The sequence below is a fragment of the Saccopteryx leptura genome, chromosome 1 (genome assembly GCF_036850995.1).
Source record: "Saccopteryx leptura isolate mSacLep1 chromosome 1, mSacLep1_pri_phased_curated, whole genome shotgun sequence".
Taxonomy (NCBI): Eukaryota; Metazoa; Chordata; class Mammalia; order Chiroptera; family Emballonuridae; genus Saccopteryx; species Saccopteryx leptura.
Window position 1 is genome coordinate 372,369,638 of NC_089503.1, and position 15,024 is coordinate 372,384,661.

Below are 15,024 nucleotides of genomic sequence, written 5' to 3' on the forward strand. Positions count from 1 at the left end.
TCTACAAAATTGTCTTCTTTACTACCATGTTCACGGTTACATTCTATTATATTGTCAAATGCAATTTAATTTTCCAATGATGTTATAGCTGGCACACGCTGGGGGATAAAGGATTAGCCCAGGCTATTAGCTTTTAGATTGTGAGGTTTATTTGAGTCTTGATCTGGCCACCTTGACTCATTTGTCATTTCCTTCCATGAGGAAAATAAAAACAGTATTAAAAATAATTTTAAATTTTTAAGTATATTTTGTGGGTTGGCTGACTCACTGACCAAAACTGACAAGTGAAGGGAAAACTTCACAATGGGATAGTTCAGGGAAAATCTGAGAGTCAGAAATGTCTTAAAAGAAAAGTTCCAAGAGCCATTCCACTTTCTCTTCAAAAAAACGGAGCTTCGAAGTTACCTAAACTCTCACCACACCCAACATCTTCTGTCTTGTTTTCCTCCTCTACAGAATGGGTCTAGTCCAGGATTAACCACCCTTTATTCCTGTTAAAATTTGCCTCCACTTTCCATTATTCAGTTTGGTAATTCAACATTCAACACTCAAGAAAAGAACCTTCTATTAGCTTAAACTGTCCACATAGGGCAGACAGTGACTTGAGCTTGAAGCTTGATAAGAGGGAAAGTGATTAGGAGTAGTAATGTTCTTATTTGTTAACTTAAAAAAACTTAATCTAGAAGGTATAAAACAGATTGCAAAATACATTGAAACACCTTATCAAATAAAAACTACCTACAATTTAATAATTTTGACAATATTAGACTTTAGCTTTTCCACAATCTTATCACCCAAACAAAATATTTTTTTTATTACATGCTAACATTAACTGACATCCAGATTTCTTTCAGAGTAAAGGGATATTTCAGGAGTTAATACCTGCTTTGTGTCAGGAAATCCTTCTAGCCCTTTACTTTGACTGTTATCTAATTTTTTAGAAAATTTGCCTGTACTTATCCTAAATCATTTCTTAGCATCATTCAACACTAGTAATCACTTATTTTTGGAAAGACTTTTTCCCCCCTTGGCTATTTTGAAGAGATACACTGATTTTCCTTCTACTTCTCTGTTCCTTTTCTTCTTTTCCTTAGGTTCATCCTCCTTTTCCGCTGTTAACTACGAAGGTACTCAGAGTCAAGGTCTAGATCCTCTACTCTCCCCAGAGTATTCTCCCCAGGCATTCTCAGCCACACCCATAACTCCAACTATTGAATATTTTCTCTACGCATGCAGGATGGGGCAAAAGTTGTGAGCCTATGAAACACAAAGTTTATTCTTATACAGCGGTACCTTGAGATACAAACAGATCAACATACAAATTTTTTTAAGATACGAGCTGTGACTTGATCCATATTTTTGTTCGAGATCCGAGAGAAATTCCAAGATACGAGTCATGATTCAGGAAGCTGCTGCTAGTTGGCAGGTTGGCACCTGGGTCCTGTATCGGTAGTTTGATATACGAGTTGACTGACTTATGAGCTCGGTTACAGAACGAGTTAAATTCATATCTCAAGGTATCACTGTATTATTTATCAATGATTGTATTAGTTTCCATGTGAACAACTCTCAACCTCCTCTTGCCCCACCCTGTATGACTCTAAATATGTAGAACTTCCATTTGAGCTCCAACTTGGATTAACATTTTCTTCTGTGTGCCTCAAGCCACCTTCAATGCTCCATGTTCAAAATATGTTCAAGACCCATCGCTGTTTCTTCACAACCTGACCATCTTCTCGCTTCTGCTATCTCAGTAAATGGCAAACCTATTCATCCAAGTCCACAAGCCTCACAAACGTGTTCAAGTGATTTTGTTCTACTCTTGCCTCTGAGTCAGACTCATCAAATCTGTCTTGTCAGTTTTACCTCTTCTCTCTTGAATCGGTTTAGTTCTTCCTATCTCCATCATCGCTTCTAAACTATCACCTTTCCCCTGAACCACTCAAATAGCACTAGGAAGGGAAGGAATGAGTTGACAGATGACAGTAACTTTTTCCTTCCCAATGGCTTACATGACAATCTTCACTGTGTGGTTTCTTCTCAACTCTCTGCCTCCTCAAAAATCATCTCTCCCTAGCAATTCGTCCATTTCAATGGCAATTTATTTTCTTTAGTCTTTCTTTTTTCTTTTTTTTTTTTTTTTCTTTTTTTACAGAGAAAGAGAGACAGTCAGAGAGAGGGATAGATAGGGACAGACAGACAGGAACAAAGAGAGATGAGAAGCATCAATCATCATTTTTTTGTTGTGACACCTTAGTTGTTCATTGACAGCTTTCTCATATGTGCCTTGACCTCGGGCCTTCAGCAGACCGAGTAACTCCTTGCTCAAGCCAGCAACCTTGGGTCCAAGTTGGTAAGCTTTGCTCAAACCAGATGAGCCCGCACTCAAGCTGGCAACCTCGGGGTCTTGAACCTGGGTCCTCCGCATCCCAGCATGAAGCTCCATCCACTGTGCCACCACCTGGTCAGGCTATTTTTTGTAGTCTTTATGTAACTTCTTAGAATGGTGTTTTTCACATGCTATTCTATCTGCACGGAATACTCTTTCCTCCCCATCTTCTTCACCTGGGTAACTTCTTTCAAAAGATCTTAGTTAATATATACTCCTTCCGGGAACCTTCCCTGACCTCTACAGCTGGGTTAAAATTCACTATTTTTATTTCTCATGAAATTAGACACTCTCCTTCCTGCTTTATGAGAATAATTAATTTATGTAGTTGCTTGATTAAATCTGTCTTTCTCTCTCACCTTATTGGCATTATGAGGGCAAGGATTAGGTCTAGAATTTACCTGACACACCATGTATGCTCAATAAATATTTATTGAATGAATGAATGAAGCCATGAACAACTATTAACATTTAATCGTTATTGGACACACTTTTATTTCACAAAATTTTAATGTTAAGGTATGTTAAAATGTTTAGAATAATTCAAATTATGATGGAGAGCTACAAAGCTAAAACTCTATAAAAGATGATATTTGTAAAAGTAATTACCCATAATCATCCCACATATCATATTCAATGATTGTTAATATTTGTTGAACTAAAATACTATATTATTTAATAGTGGTGATTTTACCTAGTTTATTGATTTTATACATAGCTAAAAAGGAAAACCCATATTTATACAATGGAAGTTTATATACATATATTTTATATGTATATAAAATCTTACTAGTGCTAAGTTACCTTGCACAATAATTCAAGAAATCTGAAAATCACTGTTAGATATGATAAATGATTTTTCCTTTCCTATATTGGGCCTTAGCACTTAAAAAATAGGGGCCCTGGCCGGTTGGCTCAGTGGTAGAGCATAGGCCTGGTGTGCAGATGTCCTGGGTTCAATTCCCGGCCAGGGCACACAGGAGAAGTGCCCATCTGCTTCTCCACCCCTCCCCCTCTCCTTCCTCTCTGTGTCTCTCTTCCCCTCCCGCAGCCGAGGCTCCATTGGAGCAAAGATGGCCCGGGCACTGGGGATGGCTCCTTGGCCTCTGCCCCAGGCACTAGAGTGGCTCTGGTCACAACAGAGCGACGCCCTGGAGGGGCAGAGCATCGCCCCCTGGTGGGCAGAGCGTTGCCCCCTGGTGGGCGTGCCGGGTGGATCCCGGTCGGGCACATGCGGGAGTCTGTGACCTCTCTCCCCATTTCCAGCTTCAGAAAAATACAAAAAAAAAAAAAAAAATAGGCACTCTAATAAAATTCATTGATATAACTTAAACTTATATATTGTCTCTTAAACTAATAGATGATAATTTATTCTGATATTCATATTTAATTTAAAATAGTAAAATATTTTTTATATTATCAGTTGCTGCAACATTTCTCTAGTTTCTGTCTGCTAATACCTACCTTATAAAGACAGGAAATGTAAACTGTGTCAGTTGTGACATTTGCTAAGTCAACTTACCTCTCCTTCTCTCCATTTATTTATTTATTTAGTATTTTTCCAAAGTTAGAAGTGGGGAGACAGTCACACAGGCTCCCACATGTGCCCAACCAGGATCCACCTGGCATGCTCATCAAGGGGTGATGCTCTGCCCATCTGGAGCATTGCTCCGTTGCGGCCGTAGCCATTCTAGCACCCGAGGCAGACGCCATGGAGCTGTCCTCAGTGCCCAGGTCAACTTTGCTCCAATGGAGATTTGGCTGTGGGAGGGGAAGAGAGAGAAAGAGAGGAAGGAGAAGGGGAAAAGTGGAGAAGCAGATGGGCGCTTCTTCTGTGTGCCCTGACCAGAATTGAACCTGGGACTTCCACACGCCAGGCCAACACTCTACCACTGAGCCAACCAGCCAGGGCCTCCATTTATTCTTTTAACATGCCCTAGCTTTCTCTTTCCCTCCTCCCCCACCACCACAGGTGGATATCTGATTCAACATGGCAAAACTTCTGGGTAGCCAGATACGTATGACATACATGGCCTGGCTTCCAATGATACTCTAGAAAGATTCTTGGTTTGTTCAATGTACCAATGCTGCTCTTGCATCTCAGCCACCAAAATGCCATCCAGATTAAGGAAGACCTAGCATCTTTGGGACCACATGAGCCAAGACCCGCCTCATCAGCAAGCATAGGAAGCACCCAGAGGCCAAGGTAATGTTGGTGGTTTACATTATCACAGCATCAACTTTGACAAATATCACCCAGGTGACTTTGGGAAAGTTGGTTAAAGTGTAAAACATAATGATTTGCTATATGTATAATATATATTGCAAAATGATCACCACAATAAGTTTAGTTAATATACATCACCTTACCTGGTTATAAATGATTTTTCTTGTGATGAGAACTTTCAAGATATACTTTCTTATTTTTTTTATTAATTTTACTAGGGTGACATCAATAAATCAGGGTACACATGTTCAAAGAAAACATGTTCAGGTTATCTTGTTGATCAATTATGTTGCATCACCCAAAGTCAGATTGTCCTCCGTCACCTTCTATCTAGTTTTCTTTGTGTCCCTCCCCCTCCCCCTTTCCCTCTCCCTCCCCCTCCCCCATAACCACCACACTCTTGTCAATGTCTCTTGGTCTCGTTTTTATCTCCCACCTACATATGGAATAATGCAGTTCTTGGTTTTTTCTGATTTACTTATTTCACTCCGTATAATGTTATCAAGATCCCACCATTTTGTTGTAAATGATCCAATGTCATCATTTCTTATGGCTGAGTAGTATTCCATAGTGTATATGTGCCACATATTCTTTATCCAGTCTTCTATTGAAGGGCTTTTTGGTTGTTTCCATGTCTTGGCCACTGTGAACAATGCTGCAATGAACATGGGGCTGCATGTGTCTTTATGTATCAATGTTTCTGAGTTTTGGGGGTATACACCCAGTAGAGGGATTGCTGGGTCATAAGGTAGTTCTATTTTCAGTTTTTTGAGGAACCACCATACTTTCTTCCATAATGGTTGTACTACTTTACATTCCCACCAACAGTGAATGAGGGTTCCTTTTTCTCCACAGCCTCTCCAGCATTTGCTATTACCTGTCTTGTTGATAATAGCTAATCTAACAGGTGTGAGGTGGTATCTAATTGTAGTTTTGATTTGCATTTCTCTAATAACTAATGAAGATGAGCATCTTTGCATATATCTGTTGGCCATTTGTATATCTTCCTGGGAGAAGTGTCTGTTCATGTCCTCTTCCCATTTTTCTTTTATTGGATTGTTTGTTTGTTTGTTGTTGAGTTTTATGAGTTCTTTGTATATTTTGGATATTAGGCCCTTATCTGAGCTGTTGTTTGAAAATATCATTTCCCATTTAGCTGGCTGTCTGTTTATTTTGTTGTCAGTTTCTCTTGCTGAGCAAAAACTTCTTAGTCTGATGTAGTCCCATTCATTTATTTTTGCCTTCACTTCCCTTGCCTTTGGAGTCAAATTCATAAAATGCTCTTTAAAACCAAGGTCCAAGAGTTTAGAACCTATAAGATAGACTTTCCTAGCAACTTCCAAATATACAATATTGTTAACCATAGTCATCACATTGTACATTATATTCCCAGAACTTATTGATCTCATAACTGAACGTTTTAGATTCCATATATAACTGAGTTCATACAGTATGAGTCTTCCTCTACCTCTTATTTCATCCATGTTATCACAAATGACAGGATCCCCTTTCTTAGATAGCTGAATAATATTCCATTGTTTACAAAATGTTCTTTATCTATTAAACCCCCAATAGTATATAAAATATCTCAATTGTGATATTTAGTTAAGTCAGCTTACCTCTCGCTCCCTCCATTTCTTTATTTTCAAAATAAGAATATGATGATTTGGATCAGTGTAGATCTCACAGTTAATTTTACAATTAATTGCTACCTAAGATTGATCTGATACAGAGGGAAAAATTAATTGTCCTCTTTATCAACCTGAATCAGTGTTTCTGAAATGATTATTTGTAGTAGATCAGTTAAATGTATCAAAAGTGTTGTAAACTTACCAATTGCTGAAAAAGACTATTGATATATTTCCTCTTATGAGGCACCGAGCTAATTGTGATAGCCAGTATTTGGAGAAGTCCTGCAATTAAACAACCTGTTTATCTTTATTTAAATCAGTGCTTTCTAAAACTATTTGTTCTTATGACCTCATTTAATAACATAAAACAGTGTATTATATAACCTGATATGTTACATAATATACCATGTTTTATATAACTCATACCACTATTTGGGAAATGACAGCTTTGTTTTGGAACTGAAGCTCTTTGGTCTTTAAACAGTTGAATTATGTATAACCTTTTTCACACTTTCATAAGCCTCGTTGTTTCAACAAGTCTAACCTGTGTCTATAGGGCTGAGTATAAGCAGTTTCACAGCATGGCCAGCTGTTGTAAATTCTTAATATAAAAATTTCCATTAATCTACCTCACAAGCCTTTTCCTTACAGCATATTAACAGACTGGAAATTTATGATGAGTGAACTCAGGGTCATTGGTGCTCCCAAACAGCTTTCTTTCCAAGGACACATAGAGAGATATACTCCATCAAGTCATTGCTACCTAACCCCTGCATTGAAATGTCCGGAGGTCAAAGCTGATACCATTAGTACTTTTTATTGTGGTTACAAACAGTACTAAGCATTTCGATCCACAAAACCCCTTCTGCATAGTGCAGGGACTGGTACTGAATTAAAAACCTCCAGAAAAATAAAACCTATGTTTTTATATTTCATAGAGTTAATAATAATTCCTCAACTAATAATCCCAGGTATTTTCTGCTCTGTAACTTTGAATTTAATGTATTTGAAAAATAAAAATATAGTATAGTATATTTATTTTAAATAAATTTAAATATTTTTGTAAACACAAGTACCCAATAACATATTAAGTTACACAGAGTGTAATTTTAAAAGTACGGAATTTAAAATCAGTGCTACCTATCTATTCTAATATCTATGGTAATGCACTTTATTGTCCAGAACTATAATTGCAATTTGTTTCTCAAAGGACAGTGTCAACCTTTTGAATTTTGTGGATGCCACTATTAATTCTGCTTGCAGCGTATTGCTGGCCCACATCATGTGGTGCCAGCAGCATCTTAAATATATTCACCTTTCCATGGCCTCTAGATAATGGCATTTCCTTCTTCTTCATATTAGATGATTTTATTTGTGGTTTGATTTAATATGCATACACTAAGATGACTAATACTTTCTGAAAACCACTCAATAAGTCTATCAGTACAAATTTTGCAAAGGTGATTGAAGACAAGGGAGGTTTGTAGTTTCTTTTTCATTTTTTCCATTGATTTGAGAAAAAGAAGCATCAGCTCACTGTTCTACTTAGTTTTTTCATTTAGTACATTGAGTTGTGTACCCACTGGTTGCTTCTCATACGTGCCCTGATGAGGAATCAAACCCACGACCTCTGGTGCACTGGGATGATGCTTTATCCACTGAGCCACCCAGCCAGGGCCAGGCAGTTTCTTTCATGTAAGAGAGAATGTCAGAAAGAATGATGAGAATATTCCATTCCTTTTTCAATAATTAAGGAAGCTAGAATCTAAAAAGTTGAGTGTATTAGATTGCAAATTTCTCTGATAGTCTATGAGTTACCAAAGGGCCTCATTCTATCTCCATATTCTATCCTAATGTCTGACATTTTCTAGATGCTCAGTAAATATGTGTTGATTGAACAAATCAGTGAATGAATGAATGAATGGCTGTATCTTATATGGGAAGATCCATCACCCTCTGGAATCTTATTAAATACCTTCAAGGTAATTAAGCATAAAGAGACAACTGAGGAACTCATGACTGAAAATTAGGAACTAATATCATAGCTCAGCACCAAAGGAACTAAAATTAAAGGGCCAGAAAGACTTTCAGACAAAAAGACAGTATAAATTAAAACACCCCCTTTACTCTGAAAGAAACCTGACGTTAATATTTAGCACATCATAAAAAAATGTTTTTAAGTTTCCTCTTAAATTCTGGCAATCAGATTATGGCTTCCTGGCAGGGAGGGGGAGCAGGTGGGCATTCTACTCTCAGAGACTCAAGTGTCCACACTTGCCAGTCTCCTACGGGTGAGCCCTGATTAATATAATAATTATAACAAATTTTATTATTTTTCTGAAGTGCTAAATCAAACAATTTTTTTGAACTGTGTTATAAGAGCTAACCCTCATTCAGGCATGCACAAAACCATAACCTAACTTAGAAAAACATAACTAAAAATAAGGATTAAAACAAGTAAATAAAGGACACGTAAAATTCCAAAGTAAACAGCTCTTACAAGACATGAGCCTGAAGGAATAAATCAGAAGAATTTGTGCTGAGCAACACAAAACCAAAAATGTTGGAACTGAATTGAACTAAATTTAAATAAGCTATTAGGTTAGAATGAGACACACAACTATGGTTTAAAGTGGTTCTTGACTGTTTTTCCCTGTAGGGAGTAGATATATAGCATTAAAAATATATCACATTCTATTATATCCATGCTGCCTAAATTATTTTTTTTTATCCAAAACTTATATGAACTAAAACTCCTTAGTGAAAGAGGTTACATGAATAAATTAATAAAAGAATATACATTCGTTCCTGCGGTAGGAGGTAAGGTGGAAAAACAGAGTCCATACTCGGGTGTGCTGAAATCACAGCGGGCAGAGCACAGCTTTCCATTGGTGTGTGGCTGAAACAGAATGGGTATTGACAAAAAATTTTTGTTGTTAGTGTAAGGTCGTGGATAATGGGAAAGGTCAGGCCCGCCCGGGAACTTTGGCTGGGACCGCCCACAACTAAGCACACCAAAAGAAACTTCCCAGGAACCCTTTGGAAAACAGCGACCATCTGCCAGCCAGTGAGATTTCACCACGTCATATTAGCTCAACTACCCTAGGGACCCTTTAAATATCCCTCACACGGGTCACTCCTTGCAACTTCCTTGGCGTCCATCTTTCCTGGGGGCCAGGGAACCTCGCCGGGCGGGATGCGCACTCTGTACTCAACAAAGCCTTTTACTATTCCACACTTCGTGGCTCCGGCCCCTTCCTTCTTTCTCGGTGGAGAAAAATACCTTACAGTTAGACCATCCTTTTCCTGTGCCTTTGAGGAGGAGGACAGGATTTTCTTGGCAGCTTTTCTTTCTTTCTCATTCCTTCACTCTTTTTTGTCTGTGTTTGTTGGCAGTTCCAGATCCGATTGGATCTTACCCAGGATATATGGGGAGGCAGGGACACTAAGGAAACCGGGGAACTCACTGCCATCTCAGGTTTCAAGTCTCCCGGTATCTGTGCTGTTCGACTTTCTTCCTCTCTGAGACACCGCCCCCTGTTGCTGTGCTAGGTTCAGTGTTATTTCGTCGTAGCAGAAAGGAGCTGGGGGTGCTTAGGCTCTTCCTAGTTGGGAGAACTAGATGCCATTATCAACCTTTTAAATTTTATCAGAGAACTCAAAATAAGAAACAGGTATATGATATAAAACATAGACTAAAAACTTACAGGGTAAATTTGGAACACATTAAAAGCAAGGTATAAGACAACAAGTAAGCACTGTGGCAAACTGAAGAAGGAATAGCAAATCTCAGAGGATTTAGATTCAAACTTCCTAAAACCACCAGGCTGGCCAAATATGATTCAGTCCAGCATGAGAATCTTCAGTTCGAATTGTAAAGGAATATAAAGTTTGGGGCCCCATTTTACTCAATTATACCTTGATTCTGTCCTTATTTGAAACTAAAAAGGTAAGTTACTTCATCATAATCTTGGAAACTAAGAACAGTCAGGGTAATAGAAAATAAAACATTGAACAACATATCAAATACAGTTTCTATTTTCAAGCATAATAGATGGTTGTTTCGGATTCTTAGCTAAGAAAAGACATTGTTACACTTCTAACGAACTGGATTCCTATCCTCTTCCCAGATCTCAGCTAACTTTTAGTTATTTTCCTGAGAAAAGAAAAATAAATAATAAACTTTTAAACTTTTCAGATATTTCATTAAGTGTTAATGTTTTCCCTATAAGATGAATGGCTTTATAAATTTGAATTTTGTTCTAAAATTATAGTTCATTAAAAACAAACAAACAAAAAAAAACCCTTCTTTCTACAGAAATATTCTCCCAGCCTGAACAATTTCTTCTCAGTCCTTTCCAAACCCAATTAGGTTGCTAAGTAGTGATAGATCTCATAGCTATGAGCCTGAGGAAGTAAACTGCACTCATTACTAATTACAAAATTACAATTCTTTCTGGCTTGTATCTATTGTTTACATTTTAATTGCAGCTGTTTCCCTTGGTCGCTACCCAGGAAGCTGACAAGCGTGGGCTGCATCTGTTCCTTTGCTTTCTGATTCCTTTCAGGTTCAGCTGAAGCAGAAGATCAGAAGTCCGGAGCAGAGGATGAGTGTTAATGCCTCTAGCTCCCTCCCTCTTTGGACCCAGGTTCAGAGTGACTGCATTCTCTCATCACAAGCCAGAACTCCTGGTGGGTGATTCTCTTACAGCTTCCTCTCTTACCTCTGGGGAGCAGAAACGGCTCCTTCCCCTCGTTCCTATAGTCTAGTCATGGAGGTGGGAACTCCTTCTGTCACTAAATCAGCAGTGCTTCTTTACCTCTTTTATTTTGTTTTGTTTTGTTTTTAATTTTAATTTATTGTGTTGCCATGGTTTCAAGTGTCCACTCAACATAACACCCTACACAGTGCATCAGCTTCATGCCCCCGTGCCCCAGAAAGTCTCTTTCTATGGCCATTTCACCCCCTTCTCTCCCCTTCCCTACATCCACGCCCCCTTTCCCTCTGGCTATTGCTAGCCTGTTGTCTGTATCTATGTGTTGTGTATATGATTTTGGCTAATCCCTTCACCTTCTTTGATCCTATCTCCTCTTCTTAATCCCTTTAAAAAAGATTTTCTTGGCCCTGGCCGGTTGGCTCAGCGGTAGAGCGTCGGCCTGGCGTGCGGGGGACCCGGTTTCAATTCCCGGCCAGGGCACATAGGAGAAGCACCCATTTGCTTCTCCACTCCCCCCCCCCTTCCTCTCTGTCTCTCTCTTCCCCTCCCACAGCCAAGGCTCCATTGGAGCAAAGATGGCCTGGGCGCTGGGGATGGCTCCTTGGCCTCTGCCCCAGGCGCTAGAGTGGCTCTGGTCGCAGCAGGGCGACACCCCGGAGGGGCAGAGCATCACCCCCTGGTGGGCAGAGCATCGCCCCCTGTTGGGCGTGCCGGGTGGATCCCGGTGGGCGCATGCGGGAGTCTGTCTGACTGTCTCTCCCCATTTCCAGCTTCAGAAAAATACAAAAAAAAAAAAAAGATTTTCTTGCCTGGCCTGTGGTGGCGCAGTGGATAAAGCGTGGATGTGGAATGCTGAGTTTGCTGGTTCAAAAACCCAGGCTTGCCCGGTCAAGGCACACATGACAAGCAACTACTACAAGTTGATGCTTCCCACTCCTCACCCCCTTTCTCTCTCTCCCCTCTCACTAAAAAAGTTAATAAATAAAATCTTTTAAAAAGTTTTTTAACTCTACCAAAACCTTTAACATTTAGTTGCCCCATTTGAATGTGTCATCTATTTCCTGAAAGGCCCTTGTTTGATACAATACATGCCCCAAATATTGGCTAAGTCAGGACTCTTCTACATCTCACAAAATGAAGATGATACAAATTTAGCTGCTAACAAGCATTGTAGACTAAGGAGCATTTTGCCACAATTGGAGTGAAGTGAAACCCAGGCAGAATGACAAAGCAAGCAGAGTTGGATGGAGTGCATCTGGGCTGTCAGCATGAGCTCTGAAGTCAGAGAAGTCTGTGCGTGGATTACATCTCCAGCATGTACTGGCTAAATATTGAACAAGTGGCTAAATAATGAACAATTAATATAACCCAGCTGAGCCTCAGTTTTCTCATCTCTAAAATAGTGATCTAAGAAAACTAGATAGAAGGTGACGGAGGGCAATCTGACTTTGGGTGATGGGTATGCAACGTAATTGATTGACAAGATAACCTGGACATGTTTTCTTTGAACATATGTACCCCGATTTATTGATGTCACCCTAGTAAAATTAATTAAAAAAATAAAATAAAATAGTGATCATAGTACCACTTACTTCACTCGGTTGCTGTGTTGGTTGAACCTAACATATTGTTGCTTAGCAAATACCATCAACTTGAAAAAAGAATGCAGCCCTTACCTTCCTCATCTTTCCTTTGCCAGGGATAACCCAGAGTTTATTATTCTGAGTAGTTAGGCACGTTCTCCCCTGCCTTCTCCAGCCCCTTCCTGAAAATAGATAACACCATCCCTCTGCATTACTGTTAGCACTTTTATATTTTTCCTGGGTCGTGAGTCTAATAACAAAATGATGAGAGTGATCGTTGAGTCATTAGCCACATACCTTTTATCTGTGCATCAAAAGCAGGAAAGAAAATTATCTAATTGGAAATAGGATTTTGGTGTCTTCATCTGTAAAGTAAGAAGAACAGATCATGTTTAAGAACCCTTCCAAGTAAAGCCCTGTGAAATATTTTAAGATATATTTAAATAGTATTAATATTAAGCACTGATATTACATAAATTGAATTGCTGTGTTTTCCCCTGGCTGTCAGATGATCTCCAAACGGTTGGGCACACTGGGCCCCACTTACCAGTGTGTTATGCGTAGGTCACCATTTTACTGATATTCTGATGCCATTAGCTCTTCAGAGTTCATAAGTGATATGTGATTTGAGGGCAGCAGTACAAAGCTAGAAATCTCCTCTTTCGTTTACTCCAGGATACCATTATATATTATCCCACAATATTTTGTTATTGGTGGTGGTGGTGACTGGTATTAATAACCTAATTAGAAAATATCTTATATTTGGTGAGTTTAGATTTATGTCTTTTTTAAAGATTTTTTCTATTTATTAATTTTAGAGAGGAGAGAGAGAGAGAGAGAGAGAGAGAGAGAGAGAGAGAGAAAGGATGAAGGGGGGAGGAGCAGGAAGCATCAACTCCCATATGTGCCTTGACTGAGCAAGCCCAGGGTTTCAAACCGGCGACCTCAGCATCCCAGGTCAAGGTTTTATCCACTGTGCCACCACAGGCCAGGCTATATTTATTTTTTACTATTTCTATATTTGGACTGGTTCTTCCTCTTCTGTTTGTACTGTGTACTTTTAAATATTTCTTTAACAGAATTTTTTCTTGATTTTTTTGGTATTTCAATTATTTTTAGACTCCATTTTATTTTAATGTTTGAACTTTAAGTTTTAACATGAAAATTTAAATATATATTAACACCTGCCTTAACATTTAATGTACATATTATTGGTAGTCATTATTTTATATAGACAATGTTCAATTAAATGTACCTCAGATATTTACCAATCTTTTTTTTTTTTTTTTTTTAATTTTTATTTATTTATTTTAGAGAGGAGAGGGAGAGACAGACAGAGAGAGAGAGAGAAGGGGGGGAGGAGCTGGAAGCATCAACTCCCATATGTGCCTTGACCAGGCAAGCCCAGGGTTTTGAACCGGCGACCTCAGCATTTCCAGGTCGACGCTTTATCCACTGCGCCACCACAGGTCAGGCTACCAATCTTTTTTACTCACGCTTCTCTGTCATATTCCAAACTCTGATTTGGAGAAATTTTTCTTTTTTCTGTAAAGCATTTCCTTGAGAATTTTATTTTGTGAAGCTCATCTAGCCAAAGAAATGCCATCTTTAGTCTTCAGTACAAAGGGAATGTGTCCTCTCGCAGTCAGAAAGTAGCTGACTTATATAAACAGAAGTCCCTGCCCTAGTCCGTGGTTGGTCTGTCTTTATGCAAATACAGACTCCAAAACCTTGAAGTTTGATTGGCCAAAGCACTGCCATGATTGGTCAGAATGAAGCCACTCTGATTGATTGGTAGAACTGATGGAAATATAGCTGTGCAGCTACACTACACAGGAAAGCCTCAGTCCTGTTGGCTGAAATAGGATTCCAGGAACTCCTTTTTAAGAGTTGGCTCAGATGTCAGGAACACAGTACAGGCCAGTAGTCCAGTGCTGGCTCCTCCCTAAAGTGTAGTTTGAATGGGACGTACCTGTTTAAAAACAGTTCCTAAGTTCTGCTTTTGAATTTGAACTCAGACACCAGGAGCACTTCTTGGTAGGTATCTTCTTTCTCAGTGTACACAATACTTATTTTAAATGTTTATTTTTTTATGATGTTAAAGGATATCTAAATGACATAATTCTTCATTCACACTATTTTTGCCTTTTTGCCTTATGATTACACATACTATATATTACTGCCTCATGTTTCCTTTCATATCTCTGTACATCTGTTTAATACTTCCCATCTTGTTTTGCTCTGAATTTGAAAGTTTCTTCCACTCTATATTACAGTTCACTTAAGTATCTTACAAGGTCTGCTGTTTTATAATTGTTAGTATGATGGCAGTCAGCATGCAGTTTTCATCGTCTGACAATTTATGGTATCACCAAAAAAGCAGCAGCAGAAAATCTGTAGAAAGGATGTAAGTAGATTGGGAAGGAATCCCAGTGATGAGAGTATAACAGCCTTTTAAGAAATACCAGATTAAAAT

General features: G+C 38.8%; 1 long non-coding RNA gene across 2 annotated transcripts; it reads right to left on the reverse strand.

The window, feature by feature from the left end:
- Positions 1-5,806: 5,806 nt before the first annotated feature.
- On the reverse strand, positions 5,807-14,176 carry LOC136389560 (uncharacterized). 2 transcript variants are annotated; one of them, XR_010748313.1, is made up of 3 exons: positions 14,045-14,176; positions 12,846-12,913; positions 5,807-5,872 (listed from the first exon to the last, which is right to left on the reverse strand). It is a non-coding gene; the product is annotated as an uncharacterized lncRNA (long non-coding RNA). The 2 variants fall into 2 exon arrangements; XR_010748312.1 differs by lacking the exon at positions 5,807-5,872 and adding an exon at positions 12,637-12,730.
- Between the last annotated feature and the right edge of the window lie 848 nt (positions 14,177-15,024).